Raw genomic sequence first — 27044 nt, forward strand, 5'->3', positions numbered from 1 at the left:
ACATGGACAATGTCAGTTAAAACGTGTTCATTTTAATAAAACAATCCTTGAGAGAGGATGTGTTAAACATTCATACAACTAACATGTTGTACGCTCACTGTTGCATTACAGACAAAATACCTGTAGGAGGGACCTGCAGTGACCAACAGAAAGATCAGTCCCAGGGGCCTAGCTTGGAGAATGGTGGCCTGTCTACATTAGGGCTTAAACTATTTAAAGTTGAGCAACCAAAATTACTAGCCACTCTTTAAAAGTGGCTGCAGATTTTCAGATGCCAAGTGATACTTTACTTTTGCATGTGGCAATGTATAACTCTTATATTTGCCACTTTCAACCCCTACTCTAGTAACGTACTTCTTGTCTTTCATTGTACATGTATGGTAGTTACTGTGTGTTCATTCAACTTGACTATAATGGGAACTGGAATTGAACTCCCATTTTGTATTGCAGAAAGGAGAGCACTCAGCTTTCTATGAACACTTTACTTTATGCAGTCTTTGTCTCCCAGGTGTCTAATGCAACTAACTTTTGGGCAGTCTTTTCTATTTGATCATCTGATAACGTGGCCTTTTGCATTAAAACAGTACAGGATCATATATACTGTGTGAATAATAATATACTTTACAAAGCATATCAAAGAGTTTTTCCAGAGCCCATATTTGGAAAAAATGAGGGGAAGGGGGAAGCTGCTTTTTATATAATATATATGTTTAATGCTTTAAAAATAGAGAGATTGAATAGCAAACCAAAGAGTTTCAGCTGTGCTTATAATAACTGCTTGCTAGCTGAATTATCACACAGTTTGTTGAGATTGACTCCATACCAAGAACTGTTTATTGAAATATACTACATAAAAATAATCCTCCTCTTTGAACGGCAGGAGGGAATTCATCTCCAGAAATGTTTGTCAGGGCTGGGCAAGTGTTGAAATTTGTCAGAGAGGAGATCAATAAGTGGGCACTGCTTGAAAAGTAAATCACCTGGGGAGAGCCAGAGAATTGTCATTGTAGTGGAGGCATCTCAGTAGAAAGAGGTATCTGTCCCTGTTCATTAGAAAGGAAAATGAAGAGGACAGGGAAGGAATGAGGAGGGCGGATTGACTAACATAAAGAATAACTGTGGGGGGTTAACTCTTCCTGTTTGTGCAGTCAGAACCCATGTTTTTAGTTAATTCTTGCCTTTGGGGACCCCAGAAGGAGGTAACAAATTGTTCCCCGGCTGTAACAAATTCACTGAGTATACAAACTTGCCTGTTCAAACGCAGGAGAGAGAATGTTGAGAGGAGCAAGTGAGAATATTTCCTGGGGATAAAATGAGTATTCCACATTTGTACCAAATATACTCCTTTAGAATGCTAGGTGTGACATGGGGCAATGTTGGGGGCTGTGCAGTGGTAAAGGTTAATCACTCATGTCTCACATGTTATTCTGGAGGTATTTAGGAACAGCAAAGCAGACAATCAAAAAGGGCCTGAGCCGAAGCCCACTGAAGTTAATGGGAGTCTTTCCATTAACGTTGCTGGGTTTTAGACCAGGCACTGCACTAGAACAATGAAGGTCTGTAGTATTCCAAGAATGAACCAGATCCACTCTGGATTTCTCAGGAAAGCCGCAAAAAAGGGAATGGGAACCTGCAGCAGATATGTTAATTACAAAACTTCTTTTAAAATACAGTAGATTAGAAAGAAGTTAAGATAGCTGCTATGTTTTTCAGGGATCTAGGAAAAGCATCATTGATCAGGACAGAACGTATGATAGAAATCTGATTTATTAAGGACAGGCAGTATATCTATTAAGGAAATTAGATCACACCTAAGAAATCAAATGGAATCTGCTTTATTGGAAGTAACAGAAAAATAGAGAAGTGTATCTGGAGTTAAGAGAGCATTTTCCTTTTAAATTACACGTATAAGCCCCTTAACTGGTATTTTTGTATGTAAGCATAAGAAATTGCTTGTGCAGTAAAACTGCTAACGGTTGCTGTATAGTATAGGTAACGTTCCTCTGGTACTGTATGAAGTAAATTTGGTGGTGTTCAGTGGAATACACTCTGTAGAACAGGAAATCTTCAAGACAGAAGGAATTTTAAGACTCCAGGACTGCTTGTTTTTGTTGTTTGTATAACATCTAATAAATAACAGCATCTAATAAATATGATTGACGCGCAAGTTTACAAAGCTTAGTTTAGGAGGTGATCTGCTTGAGAACAGATCAAGATTTTTCTGGGGCTTTTCTTAGACCCTGTTCCTGCAAACATATATGCAAGTGCTTAGCTTGAAACCTGTCTCATCCCATTGTCTTCACTGGAACTGTTCATGCACTTAAAGTTAAGCACATGAGTGTTTGCATTATTGGGATCTAAATTTGCATCTGCAAGTTTTGTACCTGTAAGTTTGGTATTTATCCAGCTGACTGGTGCATATGAGGTGACTTTCTGGCCCATTGGGAGCATAGTCCGATTCTGTCACCTGCCTTATCATGGAACTTTCTTCAATGTAGGAAGCCTTGTCATCTGCTATCAAGAATAACTGAGTTCCTTCCCAGTTCTTTATGGAGGCAAAAAGTGAAGGACACTGCTAGCTATGCCAGGGATGTTGAAGGGCCTCAGGAGGAGCCAGGTAGGATGCAGGAAAGGGTAAGGAGGGTATCAAATGATTGGTTATAATGACTGGCTGATACAAAAAATATATTTTCTTGGGTCCTGGGCCTCAAAGACTTGCAAATCCTATCAGGCGCAGGCCTTAAATATTTCTTCATGTGTCTAGTGGAGGCAGCGGGGTGGGGCTGTGTTGCAGTAGCCATGTTTTTGTCTCTCACTTGATGAAGCTGGACATTTGGCATTGTTTGGGTGCCCAATCATCTGTACTAACTAGAAAATAATCTGGCAAGAATAAATTAGAACCAACAATCATCTTACACTACAAAACAAGGAGCCTGAGAGGCTGGACGTTAGTAAGATAGTGATCAATATTCTGCAGTCTTTTAGCACAATATGAAATCTTTTTTTTTTTTTTTTTAAAACATAACTCTGGAATGAACATAAACCAGGAATGATTCAGGCCTTTTACAAGGGAGCAGTGAAGGCTCATTTGGAACACTGTACAGTACTGTGTCTGACTATAAAAACACCCAAGGTATGCCAGGGGAGTGGCTAGGCAGAAGGGTTTGAAAGGAACTCGTATAAACTGTGGGCATAGTGTCAGTTTTAGAAGAGCAAGAATATATCTTCCTCATTGTCTGTTTGCCCATCCCTCTCTGTTTTTTTACCCCTCCAGCCTGTCTTGCCCTGCACTCCCAAATCTTCCTACACCTCTGGACTGATTTTTTTTCAGATAGATTTAGCACTGAAATCAGTGGAATAAGTATGTATGACCATCAAGCCACTAGTCTCACAAGCTAACTTTGAGTGTCTTAATCCTGAGCACCTGATGGTACTGAGTAACTGATACTAGAGTTGCCAACCCTCCAGGGTTGTCCTGGAGAATACCAGGAATTAAAGATTAATCTTTAATTAAAGATTGTCATGAGATGAAACCTCCAGGAATACATACAACCAAAATTGGTACCCTACTTGAAACTACCTGGTGTTTTGGGAATTCCTTGATTTTTCAAAGTTTGCTTTTGCAGCACCCTGCTTTCCATATGCTGTGGAGAACTGGGGGAGGGATAGCTCAGTGGTTTGAGCATTGGCCTGCTAAACCCAGGCTGTGAGTTCAATCCTTGAGGGGACCATTTAGGGATCTGGGGCAAAAATCTGTCAGGGACAGTACTTGGTCCTGCTGTAAAGGCAGGGCACTGGACTCAATGACCTTTGAAGGGCCCTACCAGTTCTATGAGATAGGTATATCTCCATATATAAACTGCATGAGCATACATACTCACCAGAGTAAAAAGCAACAGAGGGTCCTGTGGCACCTTTAAGACTAACAGAAGTATTGGAGCATAAGCTTTCGTGGGTGAATGCCCACTTCATCAGACGCAAGACACCACCAGAGTGTTGCTCCAAATTTTTCTCTCAAATATGCCTATGGCCTGGTCTACACTACGACTTTAATTCGGATTTATCAGCTTTAATTCGAATTAACCCTGTAACCGTCCACACAACGACGCTATTTAATTCGATGTAAAGGGCCCTTTAAATCGATTTCTGTACTCCACCCCAACGAGCGGAGTAGTGCCAAAATCGATTTTAGCAATTCGAATTAGGGTTAGTGTGGCCGCAATACGATGGTATTGGCCTCCGGGAGCTATCCCACAGTGCATCATTGTGACCGCTCTGGACAGCAATCTGAACTCGGATGCACTGGCCAGGTAGACAGGAAAAGCCCCGCGAACATTTGAACTTCATTTCCTGTTTGCCCAGCGTGGAGAGCACAGGTGACCACAGATACCTCATCAGCACAGGTAACCATGCAGGCTGATAATCGAAAAAGAGCACCAGCATGGACCGTGAGGGAGGTACTGGATCTGATCGCTGTATGGGGAGAGGATTCAGTGCTTGCAGAACTTCGTTCTAAAAGACGAAATGCAAAAACTTTTGAAAAAATCTCCAAGGGCATGATGGAGAGAGGCCACAATAGGGACTCTGAGCAGTGCCGCGTGAAAGTCAAGGAGCTCAGACAAGCCTATCAGAAAACAAAGGAGGCAAACGGTTGCTCCGGGTCAGAGCCGCGGACATGCCGCTACTACGCCGAGCTGCATGCAATTCTAGGGGGGGCTGCCACCACTACCCCACCTTTGTTCGTGGATTCTGGGTCGGTGATAGTCTCGACGCCTGAGGATTCTGCCGATGGGGTAGAGGAGGAGGAGGAGGAGGATGAGCTTGCAGAGAGCACACAGCACTCCCTTCTCCCCAACAGCCAGGATCTTTTTATCACCCTGACTGAAGTACCCTCCCAAGCCTCCCAAGCCAGTACCCAAGACTCTGACCCCATGGAAGGGACCTCAGGTGAGTTTACCTTTTAAAATATAAAACTTGTTTTAAAAGCAAACGGTTTTTAATGATTACTTTGCCTGACTTTGCATTCGCGGTCAGTTCAGCTACTGGAAAAGTCTGTAGCTACTGGAAAAGTCTGTTAACGTGTCTGGGGATGGAGCGGAAATCCTCCAGGGACATCTCCATGAAGCTCTCCTGGAGGTACTCCGAAAGCCTTGCCAGAAGGTTTCTGGGCAGTGCATCTTTATTCCCTCCTCCATGGTAGGACACTTGACCACGCCATGCTTGCAGCAAGTAATCTGGTATCATTGCCTGACAAAGCCTGGCAGCGTATGGTCCCGGTGTTTGCTGGCATTGAAGCAACATCCGTTCTTTATCTTGTTGTGTAATCCTCAGGAGAGTGATATCACTCCTGGTAACCTGGTTGAAATACGGGAACTTAATTAAGGGGACAGAGGTGGCCGTTCCTACTGGGCTGTTTGCCTGTGGCGGAAAATAAATCCTTCCCTGCAGTTAGCCAAGCGCAGATGGGAAATTGGCCCTGAGTTTTTCGCGTTTGGCTAGCAGGGATCTTCCCTGTTACCAGCCACGCGGTGGGGGGAGGGTACCGTGATCATCCCAGAGAATTCATGGCGAGGGGGGGGGGGCGGCGGGGGGGGGGCGTAGTTTGGTGCCTGCAGGGATCTTCCCTGATACCAGCCACGCGGTGGGGGGAGGGGTACCGTGATCATCCCAGAGAATTCATGGCGAGAGGGGGGGGGGCGGTGGCGGGGGGGGGGGGGGTTAGTTTGGTGCCTGCAGAGATCTTCCCTGATACCAGCCACGCGGTGGGGGGGAGGGGTACAGCGATCATCCCAGAGAATTCATGGCGGGGGGGGGGGTTAGTTTGTTTTCTGGTGCTGCTGAATGTTAACAGAAAAACCGCAGCACTCTACTTGCCTGAAGGGGCCCAGACAAGCCCCACCACACTGCCCCCCACCCCCCAACTGGCTGAGATTGGCCAGGCTTCTGCAGCACTCTACAAGCTATGCTTGGTATGTGGGAAAGGACGGCGCAGAAGCTTACCATGGCCGCATGCAAGCCGAATTCTGTTGCCCAGACCTGTGATCTCTAGCAGCAAAGCCACAGGCACTCAGCATTAAGAGGCAAAATGCGACCTTGCACAGAAATCACATGTGCTATGTAATGTGAACAGTGTTGGTCACCGTGAAAGAGTATAAGCATTGTTCTGCAAAATGTAGCTTTTAAAACAATTCTCTCTTTTTTCCCCTCCCTACAGCAGCTGCAAATTCATCAAGCCTCCCTCCTCCATCCCGAAGGTTATCACAGATAAGGCGTCGTAAGAAGAAGACGCGAGACGAGATGTTTTCGGAAATTATGCAATCCAGCAGGAGTGACAGAGCTCATCTGAATGAGTGGAAGGAAACAGTTTCAAAGTATAGGAAAGAAGTCAGTGAACGTGAGGACAGGAGGGACCAACGTGAGGAGAGGAGAGACGATCGAGATGAGAGATGGCGGCAGGAAGACCAGAGGATGAAGGATGCAACGCTGGGGCTGCTCCGGCGTCTGGTGGAGGTTCAGGAACGGCTGCTGGAAAACAGACTGCCGCTTCAGCCCCTGTTCCACCCTCCCCCCTCTCCATGTTCCGTATCCTCCTCACCCAGACGTGTAAGAACGCGGGGGGGGGGAGGCTCCGTACACCTTCCCATTCCACCCCAGTAGACAGCCCAAGCAAAAGGCTGTCATTTTTTTAACCTTTTCTTTGTGGCTTTTTCCTTCCCAGCAATCCTCCTCCCAAATACCACCCGGGTTCCCTCCCTCTTTTTCTAATCTATTAATAAAGAATAAATGATTTTTAAATGATAGTGACTTTATTTGGTTTGAAAGAAAGCTGGGGGAAGGGGCAGGGTGGGTTCCTTACAGAAAATCAGTCAATAAAGGGGGTGGGTTTTCATGAAGGAGAAACAAAGAGATATTTCACACTGTAGCCTGGCCAGTCATGAAACTGGTTTTTAAAGCTTCTCTGATGCACACCGCTTCCTGGTGTGATCTTCTAATCGCCCTGGTGTCTGGCTGCGCGTAATCAGCAGCCAGGCGATTTGCCTCAGCCTCCCACCCCGCCATAAAGGTCTCCCCCTTACTTTCACAGAGATTGTGGAGCACACAGCAAGCAGAAATAACAATGGGGAGATTTCTTTGGCTGAGGTCAGAGCGAGTCAATAATGATCTCCAGCGGCCTTTTAAACGGCCAAATGCACGTTCTACCACCATTCTGCACTTGCTTAGCCTGTAGTTAAACAGCTCCTGACTCCTGTCCAGGCTGCCTGTGTATGGCTTCATGAGCCATGGCATTAAGGGGTAGGCTGGGTCCCCAAGAATAACTATGGGCATTTCAACATCCCCAACGGTTATTTTCTGGTCCGGAAAGTAAGTCCCTTGCTGCAGCCCTTTAAACAGAGTAGTGTTCCTGAAGACACGAGCGTCATGAACCCTTCCCGCCCAGCCCGCGTTGATGTTGGTGAAACGTCCCTTGTGATCCACAAGTGCTTGCAGCACCATGGAAAAGTACCCCTTGCGGTTTATGTACTCAGTGGCTTGGTGCTCCGGTGCCAAGATAGGGATATGGGTTCCGTCTATTGCCCCACCACAGTTAGGGAATCCCATTGCAGCAAAACCATCCACTATAGCCTGCACATTTCCCAGAGTCACAAACTTTCGTAGCAGCACCTGAGTGATTGCTTTGGCTACTTGCATCACAGCAGCCCCCACAGTAGATTTGCCCACTCCAAATTGATTCCCGACTGACCGGTAGCTGTCTGGCGTTGCAAGCTTCCACAGGGCTATCGCCACGCGCTTCTCAACTGTGAGGGCTGCTCTCATCTTGGTATTCTGGCGTTTCAGGGCAGGGGACAGCAAGTCACAAAGTTCCATGAAAGTGCCCTTACGCATGCGAAAGTTCCGCAGCCACTGGGAATCGTCCCAGACCTGCAACACTATGCGGTCCCACCAGTCTGTGCTTGTTTCCCTTGCCCAGACTCGGCGTTCCATGGATAGAATCTGCCCTATTAACAACATGATCTCCAAAGCACCGGGGCCTGTGGTTTCACTGAATTCTGTGTCCGTGTCCGTGTCCATGTCCTCATCATGCTTGTCGCTGCGCTGCCGCCGCCGCTGCCTCCTCTCCTCGTTTTTCTGGTCCTGGCTGAGCATAAACTCCACGAGAACGCGCGAGGTGTTTACAATATTCATGAGTGCTGTCTTGACCTCAGCGGGCTCCATGCTTGCCGTGGTATGGAGTCTGCAGTGTTCACCCACCCAGGAAAAAAGGCGCGAAAATGGTTGTCTGCCGTCCGTTGCTTTCATGCAGGGAGGGAGGTAGGGAGGAAGTGAGGCTGTACCCAGAACCACCTGCGACGATGTTTTTTGTCCCATCAGGCACTGGAATCTTAACCCACAATCCCAATGGGCGCGGGAGACTGCGGGAACTATGGGATAGCTATGGAATTGCTACCCACAGTGCAACGGTGCAGAAATCGACGCTAGCCCCGGTACTTGGATGCACACCACCGAATTAATGTGCTAGTGTGGCCGCACTCATTTCGACTTTATACAACCTGTTTCTCAAATCCGAATTATCTAAATTCGGATTAATCCCGTAGTGTAGACATACCCTATGATTATCAGGGCCCTCACTAAGGCCTTGTCTACATTTACAGTGCATTACATATACCCTTTTACGATGCAAGATGTGGTATGGGGCAATGCAGGTGGCAGTATACTGGTAAAGATTGATCATCCATATCTCACAGGTTATTCTGGAGGTATATAGGATCATAGCAAAGCCAAGGATCAATAAGGGTGTGAGCCAAAGCTCACTGACATCAATGGGAGGCTTCCCATTAATTTCACTGGCCTTAAGATGAGAGCCAGATTAGTATATTTAATATAATTTAAATTGATATAGTTAAAGTGGTGCAAACCCATATGTGCACTTTTATTCTGGTGTAAGACTGACTGACTTCAGTTTAACTTAAACCTATTTCCAATAGACTTGAATTAAGACCCCGTACGCCAATTTTACCCTGAAATATTAGTGTCCATATAAGTAGTTATACTGGTTTAAATTCACACCTTAGGTTATACCAGGGCAACTTTGCTATGTGGACAAGGTCTGAGTTTAAAACAGGATACAGGATGTGTGACAATTTGAATGTTTGTATGCAAGAATAAGAGTGTGTGAAAGTAAAGACAGGTAAGGCACCGAAAGGATGTAGAATTCTTTCATGGAGATGGTAAACTAAGGACAGCTGTCAAAACAGACTTGTGAATGAAAAATTATTGTGGTGTGTAAATGCTAACTCAAAGAAAGGACAAATCTAAATGAGTCTCCTGGGCACCTTCCAGTCAAATGAATGTTCTTGAATCCAAGTTTACTCCCTGTATCAGGCTCCAGCTTACGTGGCATTGGTATCTCCTCACCACCATCAAAAAGAATTTCCTCACTGGGTGGTATGTGTGCAGAGCAAGATTTGCAACAGCTTTGGCTGTTATAGCAAAGGTTAAAGAACCTGAGAAGATGAAGGTTAAAAAAGAAAGTTCATGTTTTTTTCCCCCCCTTAAGGTCAAAATATTCAAATTTGTGCATTTAAAATTAGGCCTAAATTGAAGGACTACAAGATAAACTCAATACCTACTCAATCAGTGTTTCTCACAGCCCTGGGGAGGGAGGTCAAGAAAGGCAATCAGGATGTTTGCCAACCATTGAAAGTTTTATTGCAATCTAAAACAAAGAAAATCTTTTTCCCCCACTCCGTGTATACCCATACCTTCAAGTCAAGTATTCTGTCAACCTTTTGAAACACAGACACAAATTATATAGTCTCATCCATGTAATCATTGATATACTTTCTACTCTTACTTTCGTAGTAAATATATGGGGGTTGTGAAAAGTTTTTATTTCAATAAAGGGGTTGCCAGTTTGAAAAGGTTGAGAAACACTGCAAACAAATATAGGCCTATATACTGTATACATTAAACCACAACGTACAGTACGGAGTGATGGAGAGAGAGCACAGCAACAAAAAAACCTGGAGATATTCTGAACATCAGTGTATGCCATTTAAAGGCCTGTCAACAGACAGTGCTGAAGGGGGCGGATGTGTTAGTGTTAAGGGAGTTTAGTGAGACCGAGGTAGGTAGACTTTCCCAGTCTGGATGCTCTGGAATTTTGTCTGGCCTCTCTGCAAGGCTTCTTGTGGCATCCTGCCACTGCTCTCATTCTCTCTCTGCATCTACTCAGAGCCAGCCACAATCTGGCCCAAGGGGGGTGTCTATATTAACTACAAACACAAAACTATATTAAAAGAACATATTAAGGTTGCGAAGTCGAGGACTCAAACATTTGGAAATGCCAGAATTAAGGTTGCCTGTGGAGCTTAATTCAGCCCCCATGTGAATATATAATTACATGAACACATAGTGTGTTTTCCACAGGACCTCTGACTCATTCAGGCTTTTCCTATCTTTTGAGTGCTTGACTTTGCAACCTTAATAACGTTCTTTAAATGTATTTTTGTGTGTGTATTTTCCTTGGGTTTTAAGAAACAAACTGAAAAACCCAGAAATTCCTTCATGTGGCATCATATTGACACCTACATAAGTCATCGGCAGGATTGGAACCTTTATATCCACTACCCAGACCTCTTTCTTCTCCTTGAGCTAATGGAGTAAATGATAGCAGTAGTAGATTGTCATCCTCTATGTGGACCCAGACTAGAGGGAGATGGAACACTTTGCCAGTATGTTTTACAGATATTTGTTGACAGCAGAGGAATGATGAGATTCAGGGATCTTGGGTTCCATTCCAGGCTCTGGAGTAGAGGGTGCTCTAGTGATTATTTTGTCTATTCCCCTCAAATTCAACCCCATCTGACCCATCCCTTCCAACCTGTTCTTGTCCCACCCATGGCTACTCTTCTGAGTCCCATTCTCCTCACCTAGCCTGTCCCAGTCTCCACTCAAGTGTCTCATCCTAGTCCCAGTATGATTATCTAGCAAGTCCTGGGCTTCCCAGCCCGCCCCTCCGCCATACCTCCAGTCCCAACCTTCTTGCCCAGCCAGTCCCGTCTCCAACCCTCCCCGACCCTAGGCACTTTGGCTCCTTGTCACATCTTTCACCCCTTCTCTTCAGCATGCTGGTTCTCAGTCCCAGTCTCTCCCCAACCTTACTGGTTCCTAGTCCCAAACGCTGTTTCCCTCCTAGCTCCCAGTCCTTTCCCAGTTCCTTGCCCTAGTTTCCTTGTCTAGCCTGTCCCACTTTTCCTCTTCTCCTCCCTCCCAGTCTCTAGTCCTTGTCCTCCTCCACTGGCTCCTTGCCCTAATCTCCCAATCTGCTTCCCTCCCCTCCCTTGCAAGTCTGGCTGTTCTACCCTCTGCCTTTGAATCAGGCAGTGTCCTACTCCACCATGCCTGGGTTTAGCAGGGAGTCAAGAGCACAGGTGAGACAAGCTCCCTCCTCTCAGACTCAGCATGGCCCGTGGCAGCCCAGAGCTGTAATTGCAGAAAAAGACCTGTTCAGCCCCAGGCTTGAGCATGCTCAATACTTATGCAGTCTTTGGAGAATTTAGCTGCTAAAAGCTAAGATGTATCTATTGAACATGTGAGAATTGTGATTTTTTTTCAAAGGCTTATAAATTGGGCGGATTTTCACAGGAGTGGCAAAAAACACTTCCCTGATACCAATGCCACCACCTACCAAATTCAAGTGCATAGTTCCTGGAGGCACTAAAGCTTTTAAAAAAAACAAAATGTTATTTGTTGTTTTTTTCTTAACCTGGGCAAAATAGTGTATTTTTCATTAGCCATGTTCTTGGAAATAGCTGAACCGTTGTGTCTGAAATTTTCCAGAACATTGCAGCTTGAGATGCAATTAAAATTTGGCAAAGTTATAAGCAACTGAAAGCAAGCTCTTATAATGGAAATGTCGGACTACCTTAATAATAGATGGTGCTCCCAGCCCCGCCCATAATGAACATTTTATATACACGTGCTTTTCGAACATTATATTGTCAAGCTCTTAACAGGCACTCCTAGACTGCCTAATGCTTTTGTCCTTGGTTACGAGAGTTATACTGTAAATTGAAAGGCATGGGTTATATCACTTTATAATTGATCCTCCAAAAAGATTCAATGCATCAGATACACAGGGCTCGTAACAAAGAACAGGGAAGGGGTTAAGTAATTTTCTCTCTCTCAAACCCTGTGAGAGAAGCAGCTATTCTGTATGGTCAATGTGTTACTGATACAGGTTGGGAATAAAGCTCTTACACTAATTCACCTTGCAAAAGTCACTACAAGAGAGTGTATATATAATCCAGCAGTTACAAAGACTTTATCTGAGCACTGTTGATAAACCTGCTGATAAACTGACATTGCATTTCTTGCTGCTGCTTTTATTGAAAAGCCATAATAGTCCTGCGCTACCAAAAGGGAATAAAAACATCAGACAAACAGTTTTTAGAATCTGTTTCAAGCTTTACCTGATTGACCAAATACACTTAGGTACTAGTTTAATTAGATGTCTGTCCAAAAGAAAATCAAACACCCATTCAAACCTCCACGTGATTAAAGTACATTTAGAGTCTGACAACCTGGAACACTTACCCCACATCACATTTCCTGGAGCCGTATGTCTGGCCTTTATTTGCCTTGTGTACGGTTTGGACTCTTCCAGCATGGTAGTCTCTGTACCTTCACCCACTGTCTCAATCTTCACCAGTTCCAGGCCAGTATAGATGGCAAGCACTGGTATAATAGACCCAATTGTGCAAACAGTCCTTCCATTGACCTCCCGCAGGGCACCAGCCACTATTTGGGTGGCCTCTCTGGTCTACCTTCTATATTCTACTGGCCTGGGTCAGAGGACATGGCGAGAGATGCCAAGAAGTTTTTGTGGAGCAGGATTAATTTACGGAGAACAGAGAATCTATGATGAACTATATCTGGCATGACTGGGAAATGAGGTTGATGCTATGGGAGCAGGAATTCCAGAGGGAAACGTTGAGAAAATGTGAAGATACAGAAGGAATTGCACTGTTTCCCCAGCAATAGGCCATGGTTCATGTTCATCATGTACCCACTCCGCCATATCTCTAGACTCTAGAGGATAGATGATAGTAGCAGTTGTTAGAATGCCCTATATTTACCAGCACTCTCCTAGGTACTTCCACAGCAACAACCCTGCACAAACAAGTGTGCCATATTGCCCTGCTGTTTTACTTTACAAACCTGATCACTAATTGCAGTTGGTCTTTGCATTAAATAACATTTGTTTTGGCTAATTACCTCTGAGAGTCCATTAAGTATACTGTACGTTTAAATTATTCTGTTCTATAGGTCCTCATCACCATAGTATCTAGGCACTTCCCAGTAATGTAGTAAGTGGCATGACTAACATCTGTCATGTGTGGTTTGTTCTCTCTCTTTCCACTATCTTTCTTGATTCACCCCTCCGTAAACTCCCTCAAACTATTCATATAAAAATCAAGATAAAAAGAAACTAATTCCTACTAGATAAGGATGAACCCATCACCTACATAACAAGCAATGATATTATTGTGCTGAGTGTTGGTAAGTGCTAGAAAGCGTCTTTGATCTATTGGCAATAACAAACCTCATTGAAGCTGATGGCGTGCTAGCCACCTTTCATTCTAGCTAAGTGGAAGAAGCAATTAAGCTCTTTTTATGGAGTTAGCTGAATAAATAGATGTCACCACCCAAGGTGGTGGGCTGCATGGGAAGGCCTGACTGAGAACTAACTCAGGAGCATAAAAGGGGTTTCCCTGGGACTGACTGAAAATGCAGGGCTGGGGATTGGGTGAGTGTGTGTGAGAGAGAAAAGCAGAAACAGACATAGTGTAGCCCTGAGAGGGAGCAGAGACAGAGCATCTTAGGTACAGGACTGGCTGGAAAAGCAGGCCTATAGCAGCCTTCTGAACAAGGAAACTACCTCCTGTTGTTTGTTCCTACTGTGTTCAGGGAAACAGGTGTTTGTACATTCTTTGCAAATAAATAAGATTGCCCCAAAGAAATACCTGACTCTCATAACCAATTTTTCTTCCTAATGGAAATAATCTGACAAGGGTCTGAATAATGGCTAATCACTTGGGCTAAGGGACCATAATATTTAATGGCAACAAATGCTAACATGGGTATCAGCATAATTCATCCCCAAATTCCCTGCTGTACTTTCAAAATGTGTATAGGGGGGATTTCTAAATTGGGTGGCGCCCCTACAGAAGGCTGCATTGATATAGTGGCAGCCTCAGGTGCCACAGCTATACTGTTTGGCTTTGCATAACTTGCTGCAAGTCCCAGGGCCTCCTCACCCCAGAGTGTATTGAACACTGCTCCCTGCCCTGATTTTCACAGAAATAATACAGAATGGTGATAGTCACATTGTTGGAGGGACTGTCATGGCACATCAGCAGCTAGCTCCAACTTGTGCCTAGCCATAAACAAACCACAACTCGCCATCACCAGCGGAGTGTACAGCTGAATTCCCTTCAGTTTGGGTTCCTGTGATTGGGGCGTGACTCCATGAGCCATAGCAGCAGTGCGGTATGCGGGGTCACCAAGAAAAGCTGTGGAGGTGGAGACATCAATGACATAACTGTTGTGGGATGTGAAGGGTATGCCCCTCTGTGTGCCTCCAAAAAGTCCAGCATTTTTAACAATTCTGGTATCATGCACTTTGCCTAGCCCTCCGATGGGTTCCCTCCACTACATACCAATGTGCCTGAACCCTGACCTTGAAGGTACCGCCCCTAGGGTGAGAGGGCAGTTATATCTCTCAGCTAAGAAGGCGAGCGATCATGCCAATAGGTGTCGGTTGTGATTTTTTTTTTTTTTGGTAATGATATGAGTCATACCATCACCACACAGCAGTTACAGCACACACATTTAAAACCGTTCCAATGGTACTGTCTCTGCTGAGAATCATTAGCTGGAAACCTCGCTTACTGTATTTTTAATTTAAGGATTATGTTAATATTCTATTAAAATAATTAAATCATGCATTCATAATTCTCTCTGGAGCTGTAGATAAACACTAAAGCTGGTTAGGAAGGACAGTGCTTAATAAAATTTAATGTAATTACTGTAATTAAAAAAAATCACAAAATGGGGGAGGGAGCAGGGAAACTTGGTGGTGGAATTTTCAACCCTCTGCATACACTGTAGCGCCACAGCTGCTGCACAGTTTTAATAGGCCTTCCTCCATGGTGGAGTTCAACTGGCAAATTAACAGTGGGATGCTAATCTTCAGGATGCTTCAGCTCTTTCGTTAAAGCTCTGCTCACTCCCATAGGATGGACAGCAGTGATTTCTGTCTGGGGCAGAGCTGGCTGTGGGAGATGCACAACTGGGGGCAGGGCATTATGCCTACTGGAGCCCCCAGTGGGGGCACTTCAGTGCCATGCTCCCTCCTGTGCTGGGGCAAACTACGGTTCAAGTGCTGACTGCTTCCTGGTAGCGTTACTTTGGGCATGTGCCACCCCGAAACAGGTGAGGGCATCTGCACATTCAGCAGATCTGTTTGACCGAACAAGGGAGCGAGTGCACACTGCATCCTCCTCAGAGGCAGTGCAGTAGGTGCACGACCTCTGTACATTGGGATGCTCAGAGAACCGTTGTGCCTCACTTAGGCAAAATGCTGCGTGGAGCTGTCTCTGCAGCAATGCAGCTCCATGCCTTTCCTCATGTGGGCCTGTGCCTAGTGCACACAAGCTGCTCCATTGTTACTACAGTGCTTCCTACTAGTAGTAGCCCTAATATGCAGGGATGGGGACGGAAGGTGTGGTTTGGCTACACATTACTTTGTATACGTTCTCTTCAGGGCAAGGAATATATCTTGCTCTGGGAGTCAGAGTCTGCTCTCATTGAGATCAATAGCTAAACATCCCTTAAGTTCAGTGAAAGCAAAATCAGGGCCGAGGTGATTAGTGATTTTGGATGCATCAGTTTTGGGAGGTGCCCAACCTCAGATGCTGAAAATAGCTTAATTCCAAAGGGCAAGTGTTGAGCAGCTGGTGAAGATTAGGCCCCTTCAAACTGGGCACTCGAAAACAGAGGCATCCAGAATCACTTGTCCCTTTTGAAAATGTGGGCCTGTGTTTCTAAAGTGCTATATAAATCAAAGTCACTATAGAAATATTTGTAAATGGAAATAATATATTTGTATTAGTGTCCAAGTTTGAGCTTTAATGGAGAAAACACACAGTTTTAGAGTGAATCAATTAAGGCTAAGAGAACTTTTGAGTCATCTATATATATGAGAGGTGGTTTGGGTACAGCAAGCTCTGATTTTTAAAATAATCGCACAGAAGTCTTGCGAGATCAGCTCATGAGAATTCAGGGCTGTTCGATTTGTACGTTAGTCCTGGTTCGGCCTTGAATCCAAACTCTGTGCCATGGCATAAATGTACTTTGGATTCAACAGCAGCTCCTTGACCTATGTCTATTAATCCTGCATATTCTTTGGTCTAGGCAATGTGACTTGGCAGACAGGATTGAGAGTTGGATGGCCCCAGCTCTGCCACTCATTTGCTGTGTGGTTTTGGGCAAGTAAGGTATCTTTCTGCCACATTTTCCCCATCCATTAAATGGAAACAATCCCTACTTACCTGCAGGGGTGTGGTGGTGATTCATTAGTTAATGACCGTAAGGTGCGTTGAATATGCCAAGTATTATTACTTGCCCCCTGCTACCCTCATTTGTTTGCCAAGGAAACCTTAAGGGATCCCCCAATTGACCCTTCATTAACAGTCTTCCAGAATAACCCCATTCCTCACCTAGTGTTTCTTGGGCACGCCTCCAAATTTGCTCTCATATTCTCTCAGAAGGGACACCTTCCCACTTCTCAGCTTCCTACTGGTGATGTCAATACCCAATTTCCCTCTTTTTGCAAGCCTGGTTTACTCCTTCCTGTACAAATGTAGTTCATGCAGATTTCAACTTTTAGCACAAATCAGTTCACACCCAGAATGAGTAAATAACAAAGTGACTCTCACTAGAGGATGACAAAAAAAAATACAGAAATGAAATGTATTGACCGAAATGAACAGGATCGCTAAATAGATGTGTACGCTAAAGATGAATCATTTACATAATAAACAGCAGAAGCCAGGAAAACTTTAGCCATTTGATACTTTGGCTGAATGAATCATATGTAGAACTGGGTGAATAAACTGGAAGGAATAATTTATTCAACAATATTTTCCCTTTCTTTTAATTGGTGGCAGGCTTCACAGTAGGGAAGGGGTTTATCCTACGAGATCCAATTGCAAGATTGAGGTTTTGGAAAAAACTAGCTCAGTTACTTCCATTTTTTACCAGAGGGGTAGCCGTGTTAGTCTGGATCTGTAAAAAGCAACAGAGTCCTGTAGCACCTTTAAGACTAACAGATGTATTGTAGCATAAGCTTTCTGACGAAGTGGGCATTCACCCACGAAAGCTTATGCTTCAATACATCTGTTAGTCTTAAAGGTGCCACAGGACTCTCTGTTGCTTTCAGAACTCTTGACTGAATGGTACATGGTCCTGGTTGGTTGATTGCCATTAATTTCTCCAGTTGTCCCATCGCTGTTCTATATTTCTGTGTCTGAAGAACATCTCACCCTCACTATGTGGGCTTGATGCTTCTTCGTCATCCTTGTTGGTGAAGACTAATGGAAGGAAATCACTTAACTTCTCATCACTGGCTTTATCCTGTTTATACTCTGGTGGTGATCTCTTCATTCTCTGAGATCTACAATGGCCTTCCTACTTCAGATGTACTTCAAGAGTTTCTTACTAATTTTCTAACATCTTTGCCTCTTTAGTCTTCAAATTTGCTTTGCTTGCCTTTTTAATCTCTCTCACACAGCTTGCATACTAAAGGTTGTTCCCTTTCATTAGAATCACTTGGGATGTGAAAGTGACAAAAATTAAAGTAAAAATGTAAAGCCATTGAATATATGAATATTGTTGCTAGGCATCATGCCTTTTAGAGCTACATCCCTGTTCTGCAGAAGAGGGGAGGAGAAGCATACGGTACAAAGATACTTTGAACACATTAAGCTACCTGAATTCAGAGATCAAATAATTCAGCTTTTTAAAAAATCTATAATAAATAGTAGTAGGTGACAGATACATTAATATAGGTTCCATGTGGAGAGTTTTGTGCAGTACTGCAGAAAACAGCTATTTGGGGTTATTGCAGTTGCATCTGAGTGGACTGCACAGGGCTGGCTCTAACTTTTTTGCCGCCCCAAGCAGCAAAAAAAAGTGCCGTCCTGCCATAACACCCCAGCACCGCCCCGCCCCGCCCTGCCAAACCCCCACCGAGTGCTGCGCCGCCAAACCCCCCCCCACTGAGCGCCGCGCCACGGAACAGCCCCCGCCGCGCTGCCAGACACCCCCGCCGAACACCCACACCCACACGGAACGCTGCACTGCTGAAGACCCCCCATGCGGAGCGCCGCCGAAACCCCCGCAGAGTGCCACGCTGCCAAACACCCCCGCCCCCCGTGGAGCGCCACGCCGCCAAACACCCCCGCCGAGCTGTTGAACCCCCGCCGAGTGCCGTGCCGCCGAACATCCTCCCCCCCGCCCCCCGCCAAGCACCGTGCTGTGCTGCCCCCCTCCCGCCACCCCAAGATTGGCCGCCCCTTACCAGGTGCCGCCCCAAGCATGAGCTTGGTTGGCTGGTGCCTGGAGCCAGCCCTGGGACTGCAGATCTATATATTGTACTGTATTTGGAAATTATCAGGGCTCTGCACCTTGGTTTGTCTAGCTGGAATTAGGGCCGGCTCCAGGCACCCGCGAAGGAAGCGGGTGCTTGGGGCGGCCAATGGAAAGGGGCGGCACGTCCGGGTCTCCGGTGGCGGGTCCCTCAGTCCCTCTCTTCCTTGTTGAGCTGCCGCCAAAGTGCCGCTGCAGAGGAAGAGAGGGAGCGAAGGAGCCCTTGCCAAATTGCCTCCAAAGAAAGAAGTGGCGCGATTGAGCTGCCGTCGAAGTGCCGCCGATCAGCTTTATCTTTTTTTTTTTTTCGCCGCTTGGGGCGGCAAAAAAGCTGGAGTTTAAAGTCTTCAAATCTGCTAAGCTGAAGGAACAATGAAAGCATTTTTTCAGGGGATGCTGAACTTTTTTCCCCCCCTCAGGATTAATTAATTCAGCACTCGTTTTAATACCAAAAATGTTGTTTAGTTTTTGACTGGGAGCTAGGAACAGAGAACTAAAGAATGTCTTTCTGAACTAACTGCTCTTATTTTGGTCTACTACTTAAGCCTGGATCTGTGGGAAGTTATACACAGTGGTTCTGCAGCATGAAAATAGGAATAAACTTAGCCTTGATATCAAACACTGGATTTATGCACATTTAAGTGCATTTGTTAATGGTTCCTCTGTTGTGTGTTTCATGGTGCTGTTGTCACTGTGTTCCTACACCATAATTTGCTTGAGCACTTCACTGCTCCTTTATCGTACAAGGAACTGTAAGGGTCAGTGATCCTCTGCACCACCACTTCCATTTCCTCATTACAAAAATTGACCTTTTTTCTGTTGTTTGAAAGGGCTCAGACCACTGTCATTCAGACTTCAGGACTGTTGAGCAGTAATAACAGTATAGAAAGTAGAAGCAATAGTAAAAGCAGTCTGGCATTGTGTTCTCTTCCTGGAATCCATTTTGAATTTCACAGTACAGTCAGCAGGCATTCTTTGCTACCTTCAGTGTGCATTGTGTTTTGATGTAATCCCCTACTTGTCATTAAATCATTTAAATGTATTAAGGCGACATACTGCATGAATGCTTGCCATGCTTCTTTTGCTTTGCAGGCGATTGGCTAGTACTGATTCGACTACCCAGAAATAGTACAGCACTCCTTAAAAAGATAAGCATTCATTCTTGTTTTTAACAAGCTGGGAAGATGAAGAGTTGTCCTACAAAATCTATTCTCACACTTACTTCACGCACTCAGGACACTCCTAGACTGAAGGGACTGATTCTACAGTTGCTAGGTACATGAGTATGGACTTCCGTGGAAGTTGTGGGTGATCAGCATCTCTGAAAATCAGTCCATTTGTTTATTTGCCTAACCTTAGGCACCCCAGTTTGAAAATTTTGGCCTTTGTCTCTCTGCCACTACTAGTAATAGTTCATGCAACACACATTTCCGTTAAAAAATGTGCCTTTAGTATTTTCATAGAAGCTAGGAGCAGAGAATTAAAGTTAATGCACACAGCATTAACCCACAATAACTGCTCTCTGAGGTGCTACAGGACTCTTTGTTGCTTTTTACAGATCCAGACTAACACGGCTACCCCTCTGATACTTGACACTGCTCTCTGATAGTTACTATGAACTCTCCAGTAAGGCACTGATCTAGAACTTAGAGATTGATCCTCCAACCCATTATCCTTCATTGCACCTGTAGGGTCAAGTCCTGGCCTATTGAAGTCAATAAGTATTGTTTTTGACTTCAATGAGAGAGGATTTTCCCAATTGTTATCTCAGACTGTTTCTCCATTGTCCTGCCATTTGGACTACAGGAGTGTGAACAGTAGTGCACAACAAATTGCTGTGCTGTAATTTCCCTGGGTGAATGCTGTGGGCCTGAACTAAAAGGTTCCTAGTTCACATTAATGTAGTCTTGTTTAATTCGCACCTCAGCATTAGGGAACCGTAGCCAATGGGATCTCGGGGCAGCACCTGTGTGCAGAGGCAGTGTGCACCTCACAGAACTGCCTGGCTGCTTGTATGCCTAGGAGCTGAGGGACATGTTGCCGCTTCTTGGGAGCTCCTTGAGGAAAGCGCCACCTGGAGCCCACACCCAACCCCCCCGTCGCAGCCTGGAGCCCCCTCCCACACCCAAACTCCCTCCTGGAGCCCACACCCCCTCCCACACTCCAGCCCCCTGCCCCAGCCCTAAGCCCCCTGCCGCACCCAAACTCCCTCCCAGAGCCCACATGTTGAATGCCCTCCTGCACCCCAACCCCCTGCCCCAGCCCTGAGCCCCTTCCGGGACCCCCCCACTGCACCTCGGCCCCAATCTAGAGCCCCCTCCTACACCCCAAACCACTCATCCCCGGCTCCACCCCAGAGCCTGCGCCCCAGCCCAGAGCCCCCTCCTGCACCCTGTACCCCTTATTTCTGGCCCCACCCCAGATCCTACACCCCCAGCCAATGCCATCACCCCGTCCTGTACCCCAACCCCCTGCCTGAGCCTGGTAAAAATGAGCAAGTGAGCGAAGGTGGGGGAGAGCAAGCGACAGAGGGAGGGGGGATGGAGTGAGCAGGGGTTGGGACCTTGGAGAAGGGGCAGGGTGGGGTCTCAGAGAAGGGGCGGGGCAAGGGTGTTCAGTTTTGTGCGATTAGAAAGTTGGCAACCCTACTCAGCATCCACACAGGGGAGTTACAGCGCAGCATTTTGATGCACACTGCTATTCACGCCCCCATAATCCAAGCTGCGGGGGAGTGTAAACAAGCCTTTAAGGTCCTTTCGCCAGCCCACTTCCTGGATCCCAATAGGATGTACTGAAAACAAACATAAAAAAAAAAGTTTCTCAAAACATGAAATAGTGATGGAACGGGGGGTCTATACCTCACTCTCCCACTGCCCAGGTAGGTGCCCTAACCAGTAGGCTGCAGAGTGACTCTGTCTCTCTGGCCCAATGACTATTTAAGTATTTATCCACAGTGGAACAGACATTGGGATAGAGAGAGACAGAGCGAGAATGACTCTGTACCCCAGTGGTTAGGGCACCCACCTGGGAGTTGGAAGACTTGCTCCAATCACACTTTCATTATTTGTCCATGGATCCTGTGCTCCTGAGCGCACACCCCTGTTGTTAGTAGGGTGACCAGACGTCCCGATTTTATCAGGACTGTCCCGATATTTCCTTGTTTGTCCTGCGTCCCGACCGATGCCCGGTCGGGACACTGGACAAACAAGGAAATGCTCCGGAGCCCGGAAGTGCTCGCGCCCCCTCCCCCCCCATTGGCTGCCTCCCCGAATCCCCGCCTCTTCCCCAGGCTCACCATTCTGTCTCCCTCCACAAGTGCTGGAGGGAGGCCCGGGAGACGCAGGGGAAGTGCGGGGCCGGGGTGAGTGAGAGTCCAGCCTGGCCCCAGTGCAGGCAGGACTCAGTCGGGCAGTAGGGAGATTAGGGGGGGCGGCCCGCGGGGCCAGGCGGCGGCTATTCTTCCCCCCTGGGCAGTGGGACTTGGGAGCAGCTGCTCCTGCAGCTCCCGCTGCTGCAGCTCCCACTGCTGCGGGGGGAGGAAGCGGCCGATGGCCAAGCGCTACGGCTGCGGCTCTGGCGCCTGGGCCCGAACCCCCCGAGCCCGGGCCTGCTGTGGGGACCCAGCAGCGCGCACGCTGCACCCAGCCTCTGGCCAGTCGCGTCTGGGCTGCTGCCCAGCTGGTGCAATCCCGCGGTGGCCCCGGGGCAGAGGCACAGGCAGCACAGGCCCATTCGTTCCCCTGCGGGACCCGAGTGGGATGGGGGGGCTGGGGCCTGCTGCCCCCCCCTCCCCCCGCATCCCGATATTTGACTTGGGTGAGCTGGTCACCCTAGTTGTTAGCGTCTCTCATTGGGTGATTTAGGCGGCTCCCTTCCTAGCATGCTGGCTTTTATTGCTCACATTGTAAGGTACCTATCTGTCTCTATTCATAGTATAGGAGCCTAGGTGCTTCACTGAGGCTTTGTCAACTGTGGTGGTTTTCCAGGCACCTAAAGGTTAGGTGTTGTGATGTTCAGAGTCATAACACCTAACTCATTTTGTGCATCCAGGCCTATGTCCTTCAAGATTTTAGCACTAGTAGATCTCATCCTTTCACACTTCATTTTTGTTCATAAATTGGAAAAGGAAAACAAGCTTTCCTGCTTTGTTCAAATTCCAATTAGTTTCTTAGCTTTGAATGAACTAGTCACTGAACTGAAATAGATGACTACATTGAAATGAAGAAAATATTCTCTCTCTGTGTGCAGAAAAGGCTACTGCTGTGTAAAACTGGTTTAGCTTTTCAGCAAACCCTGGTTACAGATGCTTAGCCAGTGATTTCCTGGTTCAATGGTTTGACTTGCAAATTTGGCAGCAAATACATACTTAGTATTTTTTGTATCTAATTTAAATTATTTTAATAGATTACAATAAATTTAGGCCTTGCATAGATTTTCAAATTTAATTTTAAATAGGTTTATTTTTAAATAGGTTTAAGTGAAATAAAAAAATCATATTTAACATACTTTTTTAAAAATAATAGATAGGAGTGAGTTTAAAATAAAAATCTGTATGCAAATTTAGCAATTTGGCATTATCTTTGTAATGGGGAGAACCAAAAGCACATATCAGAACATTCCTGAGCCTTGTTGGGGGTTCAAATGCCAACCCCAGATTCAAATATTGTCATTAGTCACCGGAGTAGAGCTGGGTGAAATTTTTCAGACAAAAGCTTCTTCACCCAAAACTGCAGTTTCAGTTCAACCAAAATTTATTCTCAAATTTGGGTTGAATTTGTCAGTTTCAGCTTTAAAAAAAAATGAGAAAAAAACAAGTTCTGAAAAATTCAAAACATTTCATTTTGACATTTTTGGGAAAAAAAAAAGTTGTTTCAAAACAAAATGCCAAAATGTTTCATTCAGAAGTATCTCTAGATTAATTTTTTTAAAGGGTTTAAAAAAAACTCTGAAACTGAAACAAAACTTTTTGTTCAACCTGAAATGATTTCTTTTTTTTTTTCGTTTTCATTTAGGTGGAGGAGAGGAGAGGGGGAAGCGTTCTGTTTTAGATTCAGTGAAACAATTTTTTTTTTTTTTTTTTGCCCACTTTGCTTGGTTCAGTCTCTGAACCAAAAATTCAAACATTTGCTAAGCTTTATATCTGAGTCATGTGATGTTATTTCTGCTTTCTTTTTGGATGATTAAATTTTTTAAAATAGGAGAACAGCAAATAATAAACTTCCAGTTGGAGGCCCGGAATCAGGACAGGGATGGAGTTAAGCACGTGCTTAAAAGCTTTCCTGAATCTGTCTCTAGAATTTTGGTTAAATATTGGAGCTTTGTGGACATTTTCATAAATACGCAAGGTTTGTCTAAAGACTCTCAAATAATACAACTCCAGGAGTTATAAACAATTAGATGGGTTTTTAATTTTAAAAAATGATTTAAAAAAATGTAGACCGATTCTAATTTTTTTTTCTTTTCAAAAAAATATGTAATGGGGTCAGGTCAGTTAGCTTCTGTAGCCTGCAGTGTGACTGTTTGGTTCAGTGATTATGCAAATAATACTACCACTAACCAAGATGTGCATAATATATATAAAAACTGCTGATATTATAAGCAGTGTGAGCTTAGCTTAGGCAATTCAGACCGCACCATCAGAATCTCTTATTTGAATTTCCTGGTCTGGAACTCAATCAAAAAACCCATAATAGTTATTCAGAATAAAAGGGGAAATTAATTGCACAATCTAAAAATGGATGCAAGTGCTAAGTGTGTCACATATGTGACACAGAAGGGGAGAAACCCTTAAAAAACATCTGATGATTTTATCCAAATAACAGTTTAAAAAAGGAATAGTTTTAAAGCTAAATTATCAAAATGTGGGTTTTTTTTTAAGAAAGTAGCTGCTAAATAAAGCTGGTTGAAGAGTGAAAAACCTGATTGTCAAATCTATTTGCAAATCTGACACCATAGTTCAGTTTGTGGGGTGTTTTTGATTGTGAGTATTTGGACAACCTGTAGGTATTGGTGAAAAACCTGACAGATTCTGAAAGTTTCATGAATTATAGCCAGAGTATATTCACCTGAATATTAATATCAGATGTTTATTATTGGGTTTTTTTTGTAGTATTATTGATTGCCAGCGCCAAGCATTTAAAAATCAGGAGTAAGGCCCTAAAAATCATATGATGGTTTAATCATTAAGAGATTATAAAATAAAAATGTAGGGTTCTTTTTATTTGCCTTCTGGATTTTGAGCTTTTAGGTCACACGTAGTCACGTTGTCAAGCTTTTCTCCACAACTATGAAGGCTAGAGACTTACTTTGAAAACACGTGAAAGCTGAGATTCTCAAATAATCACCTAATTCTGGGAGTTGAGGTTTAAAGAAAAACACCAAAAAGTGCAAGGATTGCTATCATGTCATATAGATGGTAAAACTGCTGCTGTTCTTCTATTTAAAAAGTTTCAGTCATCCTGCCAGGAAACAGAAATAATGTGTTTTTTGAAGACCAATCCAACATCATGAATAATGATTAGTCACCTAGAAAAGTTTGCAAATGAAGCATAGGCTGAAAATAATTTGTCCAGTCTATTTGAGGAATGCATATCGATAAGGAATGAAAATGAATAATCACAAATGATATGCATAGACACTGAGCATTTGCAGTTTTTACTGATGATAAATATTTTTCACATTGTATATTGACATGTTTCAAATACTCTAAATCGGACTGCAACTGGAAGAATTCATGGCTGTCAACACTATGGTCTTCCATATGAGACCAGAGGGCTGTGGTCTTTGCTGAGCTGTTCCATCTCAACTATCTCATGTTGAGTCTATGGAGGTTTTCTGTTTTTGCTGGCTGCAACGAGCATGTAGCATTTATCTAGAGTTTGCTGGCTGCTCTATGGTATACAGTATGAAGAACAGAATGATAAAGAAGCAGCAGAGAATGAAGAGGACCCTCCACCCACAATGAACTCATCTCATGAAATCATGTGCCTTTCCCCACCCCAATCCTCTGCTATGGTATATACATGGGTTAGAGCAGAGGTTGCTCTTGTGTTATTGTCTTCCATTCGTGTCAGTATTTCAGGCACGCCCCAAAGTTCTTTGAAGTAAATGGAAACACTCCTGTTGACTTCACTGGGTGTTGGGTTGGGTGGTCTTAGAGTTTCTCTTCTGCAAGTGGGGAAGAATGTGGGGGCTGTTAACACAGGGCTTACTAGCTGTTGCTATCAGGTTGGCCATAGGCTGGCTTTAATCCACCTTTTGATTCCTTTCTGCTGCTTTATCTCTGTATATGCCTCATGTTTCCCCTCTCTTTCAAAGAACAGCTAACAAAAGGACAAGTGCTATACTCTCTCTATAGCCACTCGGGGAGAGTCTCTGTTTGCATGTTTCATCATACAAATAAATAACATATTTTAAAAAGTATAACACCTATATACAACTATATTGGGCCAAATTCAGACCTAGTGTTAGTGAATATCACTCCAATGAAATAAATGATGCTAAACACACTTATCCTAGGTCTGAATTTGGCTCATTTTGTTGTTGAGGTTTTTATGCTCAGTAATACATATTTTCCCCCCACACACTTGTAACTAGATACATTTGTAAAAGTGTTTACCTAGGAGCAGTGATAGAACATGCTGCAAATACTGTTGGCAGCAAATGTGTTCACATTTCACTACAAAGAACATATAAACTCTTTGTACCTGACACTTTACACAATATGCTCTCTGGCTTTAGGAAAACATTATTTCATGTTCTTACTCTAATCAGTCTTGTCTGCCAGCTCCGAGAACAGAGAGGTTCATTGTTATATGCCGCTGTCATTTGTTCCATCTCCTTGCTCTTTCTGACTTCAATATCTTTGTGGTATTTAGTGAAAGTAATTTTCAGTTAGAAATCTTCTGCCCTTTCAGTAAGTGCAAGTATAGCACTTCATCAATGGCCAAAGAATTCCAAGCTATCTGGGATGTATCAGGACAGTTGATAAAACCTCACAGAGCAACCTATGATAGTACATCCCATCATAAATAAAAAAAAGCAGAAAGGGCCTTTGTCAGTGTTTATCTGTAGCGCTTTTATTCTTTGCCCTTGATTTCCTCTTCAGAAAATTGATGCACCCTTAAATTGAAGCAGGAGGCTTGACAGGTGATGGTTAGTGTGATAACTGCTCAGATTTCATCAGCCAGTGTTTTTCTGGTGGTGCAATTGTAGGAACTTTCAGCTAGATTACCTGTCATCCACTACATCAGATAAAAGAGGGAGAGTTGAAAGATGCAGTTTTGCCACTGTACCTTATAGGAAATGAAAAGTGCAGGTGAGGTAACAGT

The 27044-nt window shown here is 44.6% G+C and overlaps 1 long non-coding RNA gene across 8 annotated transcripts in view; it reads left to right on the forward strand.

Moving 5' to 3' along the window:
- Positions 1–27044, forward strand: part of LOC135981334 (uncharacterized) — a 92191-nt gene that overhangs the window by 8540 nt on the left and 56607 nt on the right. The window contains exon 3 of one of the 8 annotated variants that reach the window (XR_010598300.1): positions 2499–2617. The exons of the other annotated variants lie outside the window; for them this stretch is intronic. This is a non-coding gene — a long non-coding RNA (uncharacterized LOC135981334). The remainder of the gene's footprint in view (positions 1–2498; positions 2618–27044) is intronic. 8 annotated transcript variants of the gene reach the window in all.

Source organism: Chrysemys picta, chromosome 2 (genome assembly GCF_011386835.1).
Source record: "Chrysemys picta bellii isolate R12L10 chromosome 2, ASM1138683v2, whole genome shotgun sequence".
Taxonomy (NCBI): Eukaryota; Metazoa; Chordata; order Testudines; family Emydidae; genus Chrysemys; species Chrysemys picta.